This window comes from Mustela lutreola, chromosome 5 (genome assembly GCF_030435805.1).
Source record: "Mustela lutreola isolate mMusLut2 chromosome 5, mMusLut2.pri, whole genome shotgun sequence".
Taxonomy (NCBI): Eukaryota; Metazoa; Chordata; class Mammalia; order Carnivora; family Mustelidae; genus Mustela; species Mustela lutreola.
The window spans coordinates 167,394,389-167,413,170 of record NC_081294.1 but is presented as its reverse complement, the minus strand read 5'-3'; positions in this window follow the sequence as shown (position 1 = coordinate 167,413,170).

Sequence of the window (18,782 nt, the reverse complement as noted above, 5' to 3'; positions counted from 1 at the left end):
ATTTGCGCCATGGAAACAAACAAATGTTATAAATTATGGCTTCTTTTTGTTGTTGTTTTTCTTGCTCTGAAGAGTCAAGACATAAGCATTTTCTACCACACTACTCTTCATAATAGTGAATTCTATACAATTCCAATATTAAAATGGCTAAAAGTATAAAATTACGTTTTTAATGTCACATAAGTGGACTTCAGAATAAGATATGGATAGGTCAAAGAAATAACAATCCTTGAAAGAAAGTGATGAAAATAGAAGAATTATTATTTTCTACCAGAGGATTTTCTCATAACTAGAGGAAGAATTTTGATATATAAGGCATATGGAATGAACTGTTATAGTAAATTTTGTATTGTATGTATGTAAATTTACACAAAATAATTGGAAGTATTATACCATGAATAGAAAAATTCTATCCCAGGAACACAAGGATATTCCTGTTCCAAAAATATATGTAAATCTACTCTTATTCATCAATTTTTGACATATGAAAATAACAAATTACTTTAATAGATGAAGATAGAGCATTTGATTAAAAGTGTTAATAATTAGATACAATGGGTAATGGCATATGCAAGCTACATATAGAAAAATTCAATAATTTCATTTACATAAGTAAGCGATACTTATAAAATGTAATCTTTAAATATGACCATCAAAAATGCTTGATATTATAAATATAAACATAAACCTGAAATATGTTGCAAATATTAACCAGATAACATATTGTGGGCAATTTTTATTTACTACTTAAAATTTTCTCTATGTTTAAAATTTCTCTACAGTGAAGCATTAAGACTATGTAGATTATGAAAATAATGAATTGGAAATATAGAGACCTGATCTCATTCACAACAGCAACAAAAACCTAAAATATCCAAGAGTAGCTTTATTTTTTAAATGATTTGTTTATTTTAGAGAGAAAGAAAGGATGTGTGTGGGGGGGGGTTGGTCAGAGGCAGAGAGTCTTCAAGTGGACTCCCTGCTGAGCATAGAATGCACTTCTGGGCTTGATCCCAGGAATTAAAATATCATGACATGAGCTGAAATTCAACTCTGAGCCACCCATATGCCCCTCAAAGATTAGCTTTAAATGAGTAGAAATTAAAATTAGATCAATCCTCAATATATAAGAATAAAAAGGAAAAGTAGGAGAAAGAAGAAAAAGCAGAAGAAGAGTAGTCAAGGAGTAATATGAATTTTACTAAAGCTGGCATGGGACAAAACTAGGAGGAAAGAAAGCACTTTATTAGTACTATCTTTGTGGTATGACCAAATGTGTTTTGTTTTTATTCTACATGCTTGAAAAAATATCTTCCTATTTTTATTTCATTTTTCACTTTAATATTTAATATTCAAAGAAACATTTTGGGACTTCAGGCAGGAATTCTCAACCACATTTCACCCCCAAATTTTTGCTATATGGTTTATCCGCCAACATATCTTAGGTCTTTGAGATTATCATTGTTTTCTCTAACATGAAGCAATAATAATAGACATGCCTGCATCGTGTTTGTTCCTTTTATTGTCCTTACCATAATGATAAGTCCTTATTAACTTACTTTTGTACATATTAAATGTCTCTTGCTCTCTCAATTATCGTAACTCCAAAAGGGCAATCAGCTTTTCTGTTTACTTCACCAATATATAATCAATTGCTTAACACATGACACATTAGGTAGGAACTCAATAAACATATTTAAGTGAATAAATAATGTAAATGCAGAAAGTGAAATTGTAACAGATTTGGAAGTATGACTGAAATCTATAAATACAAAATAAAAATTGATTTGCTGGACAAATGGTGGCAAATTTGTCATGACAAAATTGGCCATTAATATCCAGATTTCTTTTTTTTTTTCTTTGTATACTCCTTTGTTACTATTTTTCACTAAGATTTGCTATTCCCCAAACTGAAAAATAGCCATATCATCTGAGTAGAGAATAAATAATTGTTTTTGACATATTGTAAGTACTGGGACCAGCACAACCAGTTGATGCCTTCAGGGCACATGATGTCAGGAGATATTCATGCCTAGCTTTGTGAAAACCTTAACCAGGAACCTTCATGACTCTGCAAGTGAGTGACTCCTTAAATTTTGCACCCTAGGGGCCTAATTGTGTCTCATTCTGATATCTCTGATAATTTATCTAATATTTATTATTTCTATAAACTTATCTTTGAAAGAGAAAAGATGGCATTTCCAGGCAATTTCAGCTTCCCAACCACAGGTTCCTGAATGCCCTTCCTTTCATACAAAGAGTATTATCTGTGTTCGGACTTTGTTCTTCTCCTTTAATATGATGTTGGCTATTCTTGATCTTCAACCCTTTCAAGTAAATTTAGAATCAATTTGCTGATATTCATAAATCAACTTCATGAGATCTTGACTGGGATTGTCTTGAATCCACACACCAATTTGTGAAGAACTCCATCTTGACCATATTGAATCCTTTATGCATGAATAAGGAGTCTCTCCAATTCTCTTGTTCATTGATACTTTCCGTCAGTGATTTGAGTTGTTCTTATATAGATAAATGGTGTTCTCAAAATTGTTATGTTTCCCTTTCTCCTGATAGTGGCATGAGGAAATTTTTCTCCACAGTTAGCTAGGAGGACCAGGTAGAGCCCCTGGAGGTAAAACTCACAAATATATAGAGCCACCATATGGCTGGATCCCCTTGGAGTTTGTTTTTGTTTTGCAGGGCTTTCCCCCCATTTGAGTTCTTATCAGAGTCATATTCACACAAAACCGTCAAGCAATCCACAAATTACAGCCCAGGTTTCCCAACCCCACGACTGGTTTCTGTGGAAGTTTGTGCTCTGGAAATTTGCAATTCTCTGTATCTACCAGTCTGCAAGGAGGAAAGCACCTGCATCCTTTCCAGAAATACAAGGTTACCTTGTTTTACTTACTTTCCAAGTTAAACACATCCCATAGTTCTTTAGGAATATTATAAATTTGTTCTAACAAAAACCCAGGTGGTAAAAATATTCATCACATGCATTTAAATAAATATTGCTCAGAGGCAAGATGGTGGTGGAGCAGGGACCCTTGCGGCCACTGTGGGATAGCGAGTTGAGCTGGAGCTCTCCAGGCTGTCTGGAACACCCCCAAAGTCAGCGTGAGATGTAGGGATGTGTCTGTATCTCTACACGCAGGAGAAACCACGTGGGTGTGGTAGGAGGGGCGGCGTCGTGGGTCTGCAGGCAGAGTCTGAAGTGGCAGCTTCTGACACTACAGATTTTCCTCCGATTCATCTTGCCTTAGATGTAGTTGATATTTTGGACTCTCTACATTCCCTCAACCATCCCTCAAGAGAATGGCTAGGAGGAGGAACTCCCAACAAAGGAAAGAACCAGAGGCAATGGCCTCTGCCACAGACTTAATAAATACGGATCTAAGGAAGATGTCAGAAAAAGACTTCAAAGTAACATTTATAAAGTCACTATTTATTCTTGAGAAAATTGTTAGCAATGGTTTAGAATCTATAATGGCAGAATGTAGAGCTCTTGTTGCTGACATTAAAAATGCTATGAAGAAGATGCCATCTCAACTGGACGCTCTGAATGCCAGGGTAAGTAAGAAAAAAAGACTGAATTACTGATCTAAAAGATCCCTGTTAGAAATGAAAGAAGTCAAGAATGATGGAGATAAATAACTACAAGCTCATGATATCAGAAGAAGAGAGACCAGTGACACTATGAAACATTCCATAGTCAGAATTACTGGGATCCCTGAGGGGGTGGAGAGAGAGAGAGAGGACAAGGATGTATACTTGAGCAAACCATAGCTGAAAAGTTACCTAATCTGGGGAAGAAAAGAAGGATCTGTGTCTGAGAGGCAGAGAGGACCCCTCCCAAGATCAATACAAATAGACTAATGCCCCTCTATAGACTAGTAAAACTTGCTAATCTTAGAGCCAAGGCAGCTAGGGGGAAGAGATATCTTACCTGTGGAGGGAGGAACATCGGAATAACATTAGACCTGTCCACAGAGACCTGACAAGACATATTCAGGGTACTAAATGAGATGAACACGCAATCAAGAATACTTCATCAAGCAAGGCTGTCGTTCAGAATGGATGGAGAGACAAAGAGCGTCCAGGAGAGGCAGAAAGTGAAAGGATGTGTGACCACCAAGGCAGCCAGGGTGGGGGGGGGTGTTCTATAATAGAAAAAAGACCCCAAGAGTAATATAGACCAGAAAGTAACAGAGATACCTACCGAAACAGGGACTTCAATGCCATATGATTGTACTCAATTCATACCTTTCAATAGTTACTCTCAAACAGCCTGAAAAATGAAATGGCACAGGGTTTCAGATTGGATAAAAAGATGGGACTCATCCATATGCTGCCTACAAGAGATTCATCATGAACCTAAAGACACCTCCAGATTGAAAGTAAGGGGATGGAGAACCATTTCTCATGCAAATGGACCTCAAAAGAAAGCTAGGTAGCAACTCTCATATAAGACAAATTGGAGTTTTAAACCAAAGATCATATATATATATGATCCTTTATATAGATATAAAGGAACACTATTATCATACCTAAAGGGTCTATCCCACAGAAAAACCAAACAATTATAAGTATTTCTGTCCCCAAGATGAGAGCAGCCAACTGTTAACCAAAATAATCATACCGATAATAATACATTAATAGTAGTAGACCTCTTAGCAATAAACAGGTCATCTAAGCAGGAGATTAACAAAGAAACAAGAGCTTTGAATGGCACAGTGCACTAGATGGACTTTGTAGATACATACAGAACATCCCACCCTAAAATAACATAATACTCATTCCACCCTAAAATAACATAATACTCATTCTTGAATGCACATGGGACTTCCTCCAGAATAGATAAAATATTGGTCACAAATCAGGTTTCAACCAATACCAAAAGATTGAGATTATTCCCTGCATGTTATCAGACCACAGTGCCTTGAAACTGGAACTCAAGAAAAAATTTGGAAGGAATTAAAACATGTGGAAGTTAAAGAACATCCTACTAAAGAATGACTGGTCACCCATAAAATTAAGGAAGAATTTAAACAAGTCATGGAAACTAATGAGAATGAAAACACATCAGTCCAGAACCTATGGGATACTGCAGAGGCTATCCTTTCAAAAATATGGCAATATCCTTTCAACAAATCAAAACCACAATGAGATATCACCTTACATCAGTTAAAATGGCAAAAATTAACGAGACAGGAAACAAGTGTTGGCAAGGATGTGGAGAAAGGGGAACCCTCTTACACTGTTGGTGGGAATGCAAGCTGGTACAGCCACTCTGGAAAACAAGATGGTGGTTCCTCAAGACATTAAAAAGAGAACTACCTTATGACCTAGCAATTAGAGCACTAAGTATTTACCCCAAAGATACAGGTGTAGTGAGAAGAAGGGGCAAATACAGTGTTCATAACAGTGTGTTCATAGCAGCAATGTCCACAATAGCCAAACTGCGGAAGAAGCTGAGAGGCCCTTCAACAGATGAATGGATAAAAAAAAATATGTGATTCATGCATACAATGGAATATTACTCAGCTATCAGAAAGAATGGATATCTACCATTTAAATCAACATAGTTGGAACTGGAAGGGATTATGCTAAGTCCAGTCAAGAAGAGAAACAATTATAAGGTTTCACTCATATGTGGAATATAAGGAATAGTGCAAAGAACCATAGGGGAAGGGATGAAAAACTGAAGGGGGAGAAATTGGAGAAAGAGATGAACCATGAGAGACTATGGACTCTGGAAAACAGACTGAAGGTTTCAGAGGGGAGTTGGGTGGGGGGATAAGGTCACTGGGTGACAGGCACTAAGGAGGGCACATTTTGTGATGAACACACATCTGGTGTTACACGCAACTGGTGAATCACTGGACACTACATCAAAAACTAATGATGTACTACTATACAGTGGCTAACTGAATATAATTTTTAAAAGTGAAAAAAAAAAATATCTGTCACTGAACTCTTAAGTGGGCTTCTCTAGCCTAATAAAGCTGATGTGAGTGGTGCCTGGCTGGCTTGGTGGGAAGAACATGCAACTCTTGATCTTGGAGTTATGAATTCAAGCGCCACCTTGAGTATAGAAATTGCTTAAAACTAAAATCTTAGGGGTGCCTGGGTGGCTCAGTGGGTTAGCCGCTGCCTTCGGCTCGGGTCATGATGCAAGGGTCCTGGGATCGAGTCCCGCATCGGGCTCTCTGCTCAGCAGGGAGCCTACTTCCCCCTCTCTCTCTGCCTGCCTCTCAGCCTGCTTGGGATATATCTGTCAAATAAATAAATAAAATCTTTAAAAATAAAATAAAATCTTAAAAAACCTAAACAAACAAACAAACAAACAAACAAATAAATAAATAAATAAATATTGCTCTTAGTCTATGTAACAGATTGTTCCCAAGTTTGTTTGTTTGTTTGTTTCCTACATAAATGTTTAGTTCCATATGTTTCCAATTTCTTATGTCAAAGCTTCACCACCTTTGTGTCCTTTCAAAGTTGAAATAAAACATTTTAACATTGGTTATTATAATCTTAGCTATTAATTGTAATATTTAATGGAAATCAGTAAGACAATACTGCTTGTAGGCTTGAGAACACATTGATAGATCAAATGAATAAACAGTATGTTATGGAAATACAAAGTATAACAAAACTCAAGGAAGCACAAGATTCATCTATGACTTCCAGCTTCCTCAAATGTATACGTGGCCCTCTGCAGAAAAGAAAAAATAAAAAGTCTCCCTCATTTATTCTTTCAAAATGTAAACAAGATATCATCATTTATTAACTTCACACTTAACATATACTCCATATTTTCAGGTCCCACGATTTCTACAGCATGCTAACAAATCAGACCCTGGCCCTTTCACTTTTGAGGCTTTGAAATTGTAAACGCCACCCAAGAGGATGGCAACTCCTCTGGTTATCTTTCATCTGCCTCCTCTTCATTCAGTTCCTAGTGAAATATATATATTTTAGGCCCTCTGTGATCATCCTGCTGAATGGTCTACTATGCTTTCCCCATCATTTTCTATCACAAAATGGGCTGGTTTTCTTAAATAGATTTTGAAATTAATATATTAATATTTTGTTTATTTTTTCATGCTTTTCTATCACAGTATATCATGTCATCTGCAAAGAGAGAGAGTTTGACTTCTTCATTGCCAATTTGAATACCTTTTATTTCTCTTTGTTGTCTGATAGCTGTTGCTAGGACATCTAATACTATGTTGAGCGTGAGTGACAAGTAACTTTAAATATGGCAAGGCATACAAGCTATTTCCTGTGCATGTTTTATTCAGTTTTTTTGCTCAAAACCTTCTTTATAAACACATATATTTTGCGGTGTTAGTTTTGGGGTGCTAGCTTTCTTTCTATTGGTGAATTATTTACATAATGGTTTTCTTATCTTTAAAATGAGTAGGTTGCACAAGATAACAATAATGTTCCAACCTCCTGCAGAGCTCTGGCTGCTAAAATGTGACGACCCTCATGCTTTTCCCTTGCTCAAGAAGCTGTGCTGGTTCCCAAGTACCTGCGGCTATGAGATCAGATTCCTCTGTTAATATTTATAGGCTCTCTACCTTCTAGAGTTTCTCTCCCTCATATTAACTCTTGCTTCCCTGATATTCATACACACCACACCTCACAGAGGTTGTCTAGAATTTAAGCTCATCACTTCAGGAGCCATAAGTGCATGCATAGCAGTGATACTCACAATGCTACCAGTCCATGAACCATTTCTTGCAGGCTGTGACAATATAAATGCAGGTGAAAAAAAAGTATTCAGAAGATTTTATAATGATTTGACGTTAACATGACACCCAACTTCATGATTAATGCACTTGTGTTTTGGAACAGTTTTAGTGTTTCTGAACTGGCACAGTGAGTAATACAGCAGTATCTGTGTACTTGTCACACTCAGTAAGACCATATTATACTATAAGATTACTTTGTTTGACAACTGTAAACCACATTTGGATGAACATGTGAACTTATTTAAAGACTTATTTATATTAGGAAATTTTTTTTTCATTTTTAATAAATATTTTATTTATTTGACAGACAGAGATCACAAGTAGGCAGAGAGGCAGGTGGTGAGAGAGGAAGGAAAGCATGCTCCCTGCTGAGCAGAGAGGCAGACACAGGGCTCAATCCCAGGACCCTGGGATCATTACCTGAGCCGAAGGCAGAGGCTTTAACCCATTGAGCCACCAAGGCATCCCTGTCATTTTCATTTTTAATAAAGCCTTGAATATAATTTACAGTTCAACATTATTAGTTAAGTTAGGAAATACAAATCTCTATTATTTATATTTAACCCTAACTTAATTATCATTATTCAAGTAATCTTCACTAAATACTTTTGTCAAAAAAAGATAAATCTTTTCTTAAATAAAGGAGAGGTATTGAATTAAAAAGATGTAAGTAAACATTTAATATTTTCTATATGAACATTCATGCTTTGGGAGCTGATTGCAGTAGCATTATGAGCTAATTCTAGAAGACTATGTATAATTATCCACTAAGTTCTTAGCATAACACCATTTCAGAGGTATTAGCTTGGAAAACTGTGGGCAAAAAGCTCATGCAAGTACCACACTTATGTGACACCAGGCATCAACTGCAAAAACAAACCAATGATAGGGAAGACCAAGTAATAAAATAGTTAGCAAAATCTTTTTAACTTCAGTTTAATAAATACAGAGATATTCCTAGCACAGCAATCCTTCAGGATCTGTGCAATTTGCACATCAACGTTTTTTAGCTTCAGTGCCAAAAAACAAGAAAACAAAAATAAACAAAACAAAACAAAACAAAACAAAAACAAACAAAACACACACTCACACACACATACACATGCACACACACACACACACACACAAACACCTGGACATAAAGCATATAAAAATATTCAGTTTGGAGTTCAAGTTCTGTGTAAGAGTATGCTCTAGTGGTACAACTGCAAAGGCAAGTAAGCATTCTGGAATCACCATCTGGATTTAGGTGCTGGTGCCAGAATGTTGTTAATCTCCAAATTTCTTACTTCACTGAAATATTTTCCTTTTTTTTTAAGTAAGATGTACTAAACATTGTATTTAGTGATATAGTACAAATTGTGACCCTAAAGACTGAACGGTCAAATTGAGATTATTATTCTTATGTGGACCTAATACAAAAGCTAATTAAAAACTGTTGTTTCATTTATTCTTCTCGTACCCCCTTAACCCCCACATGTTGCATCTCCACTTCCTCATATCAGGGAGATCATATGATAGTTGTCTTTCTCCAATTGACTTATTTCGCTAAGCATGATACCCTCTAGTTCCACCCACATTGTCCCAAATGAAACAAGATGGGATTGGGAGGGAGACAAACCATAAGTGACTCTTAATCTCACAAAACAAACTGAGGGTTGCCTGGGGGAAGAGGGATTGGGAGACAGGGGTGGGGTTATGGATATTGGGGAGGATATTTGCTATAGTGAGTGTTGTGAAGTGTGTAAACCTGGAGATTCACAGACCTGTACCCCTGGGGATAAAAATATATTATATGTTTATTAAAAAATTTAAAAATTAAAAAAAACCTGTTGTTTCATGCTAAACTATAATGGCTATTAAGAAGATTTTTTTTTAAATATTTGACTTGCAGAATAAAATCTCATCATTTACACAATATAAGAATCTAGTTTGGTCTCAACATTTTAGAGTTGTAAAGTAAGCATCCAGTTTAGTTATTTGGTATTTCTGGTATTTCTAATTATCTTAATAATTCCATGATAGAAAGGAAGGATAAATGTGTGTGTGTGTGTGTGTGTGTGTGTCTGTGTGAGTATATGTATATACATATATATAAAAGAATGAAAATTATTCAAAAAGAGGTGAAAATAAGAAAAAAGAACTTATTTGTGGAGCATAACAAATATCATGGAGGACAAGGTTTGTTAGAGAGGAGAAGGGATTTGGGGTAAATTGGAGGGGGAGGTGAATCATGAGAGACTATGGACTCTGAAAAACAATCTGAGGGGTTTGAAGTGGCGGGGGGTGGGAAGTTGGGGTACCAGGTGGTGGGTATTCTAGAGGGCACGGATTGCATGGAGCACTGGGTGTGGTGAAAAAATAATGAATACTGTTTTTCTGAAAATAAATAAATCAATTTGATAAAAAGAAATGTACACTTAATGAAAAAAAAAAGAAAAAAGAACTGAAAAAATATATATACAAGTCTAAAAAAGAAAAATAAAGAGAATGCTACTTACTCTTTTCCTTAAAAATTAAACCTTTGCAGCCCTCTATGATCAGTAAACTTGACAGGAGTGAGTTGTTTGTGATGGTCTTCTGAGGGAAGGGCCTGTTTGTTGTGGCCGGTGTGACAAGAGGGAGCAGGGTTGAAGGATAGGAGAATGAAGAAAGGGAATGTGGGGAACAGCGGGGACACAGGCGAACGTGTCAAGCAAGTGCCAAAGTTTATTTTGCAGAGTTCTGATTTATACCACACAGTAAGGGAATCACCTCCTGTACATCTGGTGCTAGTTTCTATTTTGGCCTGAGAGTAGCTGGCCATGCAGAGATATCAGACAACCTTGACCTTCGTGGTTTGGACACCTAGGCCATAACTCAATATTCACAAAACACAGGAGACTTATTAACTTAGTCTTGAGACAGCAGCTGCAATGGCAACAAGCCAAACCTCACAATGTTCTCATAACAATCACCAGGGAGACACGGTAGCACTCTAGCTCACCACCTGTGAAGGTCCTCGATTGAAGAGGCTCTGAAGAACTGTTGCTCTATTGGGTTAACCCATTCTAGGCACAAGGACCCCAACACCTGTTGCATTGATTCTCAAAGGTACTTCAGCTAGTTCAAATGCAGCTCTCCTAAGCAGAGTCAGACCTCGATGTAATCAACCCTAGATTCCAGGATGTGGTTCTATTTTACTCCCTGAAGGCTTGCAGTATGAATAGGCTGGGTCAGTATGCCTGCACGTTACTCTCTACCCAGGAGCTGAAAATATGCACCCCAGCACTTCAGTGAGCCCTCACAGGAAAGCGATCCATCAGTCTAATCTCATCAGTTTCTGTCAGAGCTCTGTGTTGACACTGCCAGTGACAAAGCATTTTTTTTCTCAGGTGTGCAACTGAGTTCCAAATCCACATTCTGTAGATTCCTGTGGCACAGAGTCACGCTGTACCTCCCGGGTGTTGGAGGTCTTCCCACACTTCTGTTTTGCTGGACTCCTCCCATGAATACTATCACCCAACTGTGCTAGGATTCGAAGCTTAGGGTCACCTAGAACAGAAAGCCAGCACCTAGCCTCGTGGTGTTCAGCCAGATTTCCCCAACTGATAATCTGAGGACTGAAGCATTCAGGTCCCCACTGTTCTTCTTGCGGTCCCTGGGATCTTGAGATCATAGTAACACGTCTGGAATTCTGCCCCACTTTACCACTTGAACACCTTTAAGTCAGGGAAGTTTCCCATGGGCTTATAACGTCAGACATGCATGACAACCCAGGGAGTGAGAAGGCCCATGGTGGAGGGACTCTGGATTCCTATAAGTCCACATGAAGTAGCTCAGTCTCTAATCTGAAGATCCACCTGAAGAAAACTATGGTAACATGCTACCATAATTTGGGGAGTTATTTGGTAATTCAGCATAGCATAATATACCTACAACATGTATAAATAAAGAAACTTCAATAGTTATGACGCCAGAACCTAGAAAAAAGGACAAGAGAAGCATGCAGCTTCCTCAGTCCATAGGGCATATGGTATTTGACCTCGGGGTCATGAATTTGAGCCCAACATTTAACACAGAGTTGATGTAGGAAACAAAAGAAAACAACAGGACTTACACATGACCAAAGTCAATTGGGCATGGACAATAGAGTTGGTCCGTGGTGGGCTGGATCCTCTCACCTGTTCATGGAGCAACTGGGCCCTGACCACTCAGGTGGTTCCAGTGCTTATCAGGCAACCAGTTCCTCCCCTTTGGAACTCAGGGTCTAGAGGGGCAGATGGACAAATTGGTACTGAAAAGGTGAATGAAAAGAGCATTTTCTCCGTAAGAAAAGAGCAGGGGACTACAGCTGGGTCCTGAACTCCAGCAGGTGATGGGTCTGACAAGGCCCTGCTGTGATGACATTGATAATTCCTGTGGCAGGAAAAGGAGACAGTCCCGCACAAATTTGAGGATATTTAGCCCAGCATAGGGAACCCCGAGGCAGAGGATTGGAAGCAGAACATGATCCCAGAGTAGGGGTTAGAAAGGAGGCCAGGGTGATTGAAGGAAGCTGAGGAGGGGACCATAGAAAAAGAGGAGGAGGGCCAAAGCATGGGGCAGATTGACGGTACCAGTACAATGCTCCTAGCGCTCTGTGACCATATTACCCCACCTTCAGTGACTTAACCAAGCAACAATGTCTCACAGCCTCAGAGGAGCCTTTAAGTAGAGCAATACAGCAGTGCTAAACTAGGAGCCCCTTCCAGAATCCCTTAGTACTTTGGGGCTGTTGACAACAGGCAGAACCTGCTTCACTGAGAACTTGAGCATACTTAGGGGTTTTGGCAGGCTTCAGTGCATCTCAAAAGGTCCAAGATCTTCTATCTATTGTTGGCCCCCATGGCTAGGTCACGTGCACATGTCTGGTCCATGTTTCAACATAGGCGTTTGTACTTCAGTGGGAGGACCTAAGTGAGAACACAGGTCACAGGCAGCATGGAGATGTGCAATGAGCTTTTATAACTAAATCTCAGATGGGGCTTTTAGGATATTTTGCCATGTTCTGTGAAATGGAAGGAATTATTAAGATCATGCCACACTCCTGGGCACAATGTTACACAATAATGTGTAAATTGGATATAGGATTTCAGGGAATCACTGAGAGGAGAAGGTGAAGACCCCTGCAGGGTTAGTGACTTTCCCAGAATCACAGACAGGTAGGAAGGCTGAACCAGGCATGAATTCAGCTCTTTTTGAGTGTCCTTAAAGTTGGGGCCCTGGATGAACCTATCCATTAACAGAGGCTCTGGAAAAAGTTGTGTTGAAGACAGGGGCGACAGATAGGGAGATGGTTTCAGGGTGAGGGTGAGTATTGATATCATAGACAGGAGGCATTCCAGCAAGATCTTGTACGAGGAGGAGTCCAGGTCATGCCAACCCACTGAATGTACCCCTATCCACATGACACCCATTGGAAAGGAGGTAAGAGCTCTGAGCACAGAATATGCAGTCTATAGTAGTCATGGTGGATTCTGACCATCAAGGACCAAGTCTTCAATCCTTTCTTTAGGGTTCCCTTTGAAAATTAGAAAACCAAAGTTCTTGGGAAACTATGGCCCACCCCCCTCTAGATGGGACTGTCACCTTCTGGGACTCCAGAATATGAGCACTGATGAACAGATGTGTACACACAGGAGCCATTCTGCATGCAAATCACACACACACACACGGGACTATAGGGTGATATTTGTCCAGTAGCAGATGCAGACCCCCCTGACAGGGATAATGCCTTATCCAGGGTCACAAAGATGTAAGAGGGGAGAGTTGTGTCTGAAGCCAGGTGGGTCCTGGCTGCAATAAGCTCTTCTTTGGGGGCCTGTGGATAGAGGTGTATTGGTATCACTGTGTACATATATGGATGTGCATGCAGAAAGGTGATGAAGAGACGGCAGCCTTGAGCACTGTTTGTGTAGGTGATAATCCAGCATGAACTTGGGTAGGTGATCTCAGCCAGTGAAGTCACTTCCTTGACCACAGACCCCAACAGAATTTGGAACCCCACAGCCAGCACCCACATTCTGGTGGAGTTCAGTACCAGAGTTACTTGGCTGGAGAAATCTGATAAGAAATGGTGTTCTCTTGCTGCTTCCCTACTTCCAGGGGCTCTGGCTTCCAGAAACCCCAGGGGAATGGCAGTTTCAAATGCTGCAGACATTGGCCCAAACTTCGCCTCCAATGTCTCAGGGCTTTTGGCAAGAGTTTCCATAAGTTAATACAAAGGAACTTAGGCCAGACCAAGTCACTCCTCTGAGCTATCCCAGGGCATCTTTGTCCCTTCTTCTTGATTTTCTTGCAAAGAGGGATATTTGATGGTTCCTGCCACTGGGCTGGAGGAGGATGCAAGACAGTGGAAATCCTGGTGATTACTTTATATTCAATCCTCTTTTCACCCTGTCCAGTCTCATGGTGGGCAGGGTGAAAAGAGGATTGTAAAGTGCATCTTACCTCTGCCAGTGGATTGGAAGAAGAATGTGATGTTCCTGGTTCTCTCCTTGGTGGAAGAGTGTACATACAGGAGAGTGGTGTGTTTGGAAGATAGTTCCCTGGGTCTGAGGACCAACAAAGGCAGTCAGACAAGGCTATGCATATTCCAGCCTGGCTGCTGGGCATTGAATTTATGGAGTTATGGGGCAAGCATTGAACGGCGAGATCCTCTGTCTTACCAGCTTGAAGGACAAGAAGGTGCCCCAATCTGGAGAATGGAACAAGTGTTCATGCCCTAGAGGCAGAAACACCCCCAAAATCATCCAGTCTAGAAAGTCCTTCAGACACTTAATTGTGAAATGCATTAATCATAATTATAGACAGAAGGCCTTAAGGGCAGCTAGGTTGAATATATTCCTTTCTAACAGAGGATGGACCATCAGAATAATGTCAGACTTGTCCACAGAAGCCTGGCAAGCCAGAAAGGCCTAGAAAGGCATATTCAGGGCACTCAATGAGAAGAACATGCAGCCAAGAATACTTTACCCAGCAAGGCTGACATTCAGAATGGATCAAGAGATAAAAGATATAAATAAAAAGAGAGATAAAAAGCTTTCAAGACAGGTAAGGTTTAAAATATTATATGACAACCAAACTGGTGCTATAGGAAATATTCAAGTTTTTTTTTTTTTTGTAAGATGAAATAACGAAGAGTGACATAGAACAGAAATTTGCAGAGACAATCCATAGAAACAAGGACTTCACAGGCAACAGAATGTCAATAAAAACTTATCTTTTAATAATTACTCTCAATGTGAATGACCTAAAGGTTCCCATAAAACTGCACAGGATACAGACTGGATAAAACAATAGGAACTGTACATAGGGCCCACCAGGACCATCGGGTCCCTGTCTACAAGGGACATCTTTGGAACATAAAGATACATCCAGACTGCAAGTGAATGGGAAGAGAGCTATCTTCCATGCCAACGGACCTCAAAAGAAAGCTGGCGTTGTGATTCTTATATCAGATAAATTATATCTTAAGGCAAAGGCTGTAATCAGAGGTATAGAAGGATACTATAACATTCTTAGAAGATCTATCCTCCAAGAGGACCTACAATTGTAAATATCTATGATCCTGACATGGGAGCTACCAACTACATAATAAGGCAACTCTTACCAAATGAAGAGTCATATTGATATTTATATGTTAATTGTAGGGGATCATAACACACCACTCTCAGCAATAGACAAATCATCTAAGCAGAAAACCAATAGACAAACAAGAGCTTTAAGTGACACATTAGACCAAATTGACCTCGTAGATATATACAGAACTGTCCACTCTCAAACAAGAGAATATACTTCTTGAGCACACCTGGGGATTTCTCCAAAATAGACCACACACCAGGGCACAGACAGGGCTCAACTGATACCTAAAGTTTGAGATCATTTCCTGCATATTCTCAGACCACAATGCTTTGAAACTGGAGCTCACCCACAACAAAATGTTTGGAAGGAATTCAAACAATTGGAAACTAAGGACTATTCTCAAGAATGTCTGGATCAACCAGGAAATCAAAGAAGAATTTAAACGGTTAATGAAATCCAATGAGAATGAAGTCACATCAGTCTAAATCCTATGGAATATGGCAAAGGCATTCCTTAGTCCTAAGAGGGAAATACGTAGCCATCCAATACTCCTTCAAAAATAATTGAAAAATCCAGAATACACCAACTCCTTTTACACTTTAAAGAACTGGAAAATCAACAAATTAAGCCAAACCAACGCAAAGGCAGGGAAAGAATCAAGATTAAAACAGAGATCAATGAGTTAGAACCTACAGATACAGTAGAACACATCAATGAAACTATAATCCTGTTCTTTGAAAGAATCAAGAAGATTGATAAACAACTGTCCAAACTATTCCAAAAGAAGAGAGAGTGGTCCCAAATTAATAAAAATATGGGTAAAAGGAGCGATATCTTGACTAACATCACGGAAATAGGAACAATCATCAGAAATTATGATCACCACTCTATGCCAATAAGTTAAGCAACCTAGAGGTAATGGAAAATTACTCAGCCTTAGAAAAGGATAGGATTTGTGTCCTTTGGATTATGGATGGTCCCAGAGGGCATACACTAAAGTGAAATAGGTAAGACAGGAAGGAAAAACACTATAGGATTTCACTCCTGTCTAGATTCTGAAAAGCAAAACAAATGAGTAAGCAAGCAAACACAATGCAGAATCAGAATGTCAATATAGATAAGAAAGAGATGGTTCTCAGAAGGGAGGTGAGGGGGACATGGAAGCAATAGGTGAAGGAGTGAAGGAGACACAGTCTTCCCATTGTGGGCTGAGTAAGTTACAGGGATGAAAGGCATAGCATAGGGAATATTAATAATTTTATTGGAACAGTATCTCTGGTGACTGATGGTAGCTATACTTCTCGTATTATAAGGTAAAAACTTGTCCAAACATTATAATGCTCACATGACATTAACAAATTATTGTGGGTAAACCATGCTACAAAAAATAATAATAAGTCATAAAGTATACAATATAACAGGAATAGGTTTCTCTGAGAGCAACAGAAACCCAAAGGCAATCCAGCTGGAATTATCCTCACTCTTCCAGTCTAGGGGCGAAAGGTAACTGGTCTCCTGGGGAGAACCCACTATTCACTTCTGTGGTGATTTACTTCTAGTTCACTTCTTTGCAGATTTCTGTTTCAGATTCTGTTGCCAGCTTTTTCCAGTGTGCCTCTTTGGTTCGTGTTCAGTCCCAGGCCACATGTTCTTCTTCTCTTCATGGTCGACACAGAGATGCCCATCTACTCCCACTTTCCAAGGGTAACTCTCTGCTATTCTTCATCTATCCCCTGAGCTCAAGAGCTTGTGGTTGGGCACAAGGGTGAGAGGGATCCATCTGGCAGCTCGTTCTTTCAACAAATAATTTATGGGACCTTCCTATGTGCTGGTGGGGAAGAACTATGTAATTCTCATGAAAACATATATTTTTTTAAGTTTCAGGAATACAATTTATTGATGCATCAGTTCCGTATAGTACTTAGAGGTCATTCCATCAAATGCCCTCCATAATGCCCATCACCCAGTTTCCCCATGTCACAGCTACCTCTTCTCCAGCAACCCTCAATTTTTTCCCTAGTGTTGAGTGTCTTATGGTTTGCCTCCCTCCTTATTTGCAACTTGTTTTACTTTCTTTTTCCTTTCCCCTATGCTCATTAGTCTTGTTTCTCATATTATGCTTATGATAGGAATCATATGTCATTTGACTTTCTGTGATTGACTAATTCCCTTAGCACTATCTGATTCTATCCTCATCCTTACAAAGGACAAGATGTCAGATTTTGGTGGCTGAGTAATATTCCATTGCATTTATGAACCACATCTTCTTTATCCTGACTTTAAAATGTTCTGCTTTTGCACCTAACTGTTTATAATACTTTGTGGCATCTTTTTGAAGAAGACCCGCTCCCCTCCACCATATCCTCAGCTACACCACACTGGATTCAAGTCTCCATCCTCCTGCCTTCCAAATGGTGGTCACTTTTCTACTTGTAGCCTTAAAAAATTACATGATCACACCTTTGATTTCTTGAGTGTTCAGAATGATTTAATAAGTATGTAGTTGTCTTTGAGGGAGGAGAAACATTTAAGAATTCTTTGATTGGATGCTGACACTGTGAATCTGGTGAAAGGATGGATTTTGTTGTTCCCCTTCTATGAGAGCTGAATGCGACTATGATATTGATAAGCTGATCCTTACTGGTGACACAGATTCAACCCCTCCAAGCTTAGGTTTACTGTGGGAATATATCCTAAACATAATGTCTACCATATTCTTCATTTATATTTAAGCTTTGATGGATGAGCTGAGAGTAATGATTTCTCTATTGCCCTGTTGTCTGACTTATGCACAACTGTGACCTTTCATAATTTCTAATGGCCCATGTCTTCATTAATATCCATGTCAGTGTTTTAATTAATGGTATGTCTGTGTAGCACATTTAATTTGCAGTATTTATGACCATCACTGTAAATACAACACAAATATTCATTTTTCCTCTTGAAGCACAGTTTACCTCTTTTCCTTTAAAACGTGGTTTCCAGGTGATGATATCAGTCAGGAGTGTCACTGAGAAATCCATCAGTAATTGGCCAGCTGACCTGTCTTGTGGTTGGTCCCCAGAATGATGCCAATCTGAGAAATCCCTGGTGATTGGCCAGGGCATAGTGGTGACATCCCATGGTCGTGACATCACATGAAAAAGTCATTGTGGTGTCCCAGGGAGGTTATAAAAACTTGGCAACAGCCCAGGCTCCAGTGAAGATAGAGATGGCAGTTCAGTCACAGCTCTTCCTTCTCTTCCTCAACTTTTCTGCCCTGTTCCCGGCCCCTACCCATGGCAAGCACCCTGCCCACTCCTCCTGCCTTGGCCCTCTCTCCAATATTCTACACACCACTGTTAGGGTCTGTGATCAAAGGAACGAAACTGATACAAAGCGAAAGTCAAGCAAAGCTTTATTTCGCAC